Here is a 432-nt window from a genome sequence, read left to right as displayed (position 1 = left end):
ATATATAAATATACTATTCACTGTTACTTTGCCATTTAATGCTATAATTGCTGCATTTTTCCAGTCACAGCAATTCGTATAGGAAATGATAATAAAATTGTGATAAAATTATTTTCTCACAGTCTGTTGCATTACATTGCAACAAATTTTGAAATGGTATTGCCAGCGCTGACAGTAAATTTCGGAACGCAATCAATATAGTATAGATGTGTAGAATAGAAAAAATCAAGCAATACTCTTTATGATACAGATGATTTAAAGAATTTGAATTCAATTTTTTAAGTAAGACTTTTACACGTTTTCATAAAATATTTTTATACAAAATAAAATTTAATCCTCGCTAACCCATTTTTTGTTTAAAAAAATTATAAGGTGCAAATATAAGGTGCAATTAGCAAACATCTCAGATAATAATGACATTATCTCTTCTGT

At 26.6% G+C, this 432-nt stretch overlaps 1 protein-coding gene across 1 annotated transcript in view; it reads right to left on the bottom strand.

The window, feature by feature from the left end:
* Positions 1-432, bottom strand: part of LOC108694683 — an 11,266-nt gene that overhangs the window by 5,143 nt on the left and 5,691 nt on the right. The window lies entirely within an intron of this gene.

Source organism: Atta colombica, unplaced genomic scaffold (genome assembly GCF_001594045.1).
Source record: "Atta colombica isolate Treedump-2 unplaced genomic scaffold, Acol1.0 scaffold121, whole genome shotgun sequence".
In the NCBI taxonomy this organism is placed as follows: Eukaryota; Metazoa; Arthropoda; class Insecta; order Hymenoptera; family Formicidae; genus Atta; species Atta colombica.
The sequence above is the reverse complement of the archived record's forward strand: the minus strand, read 5'-3'. Positions and strand labels throughout refer to the sequence as shown.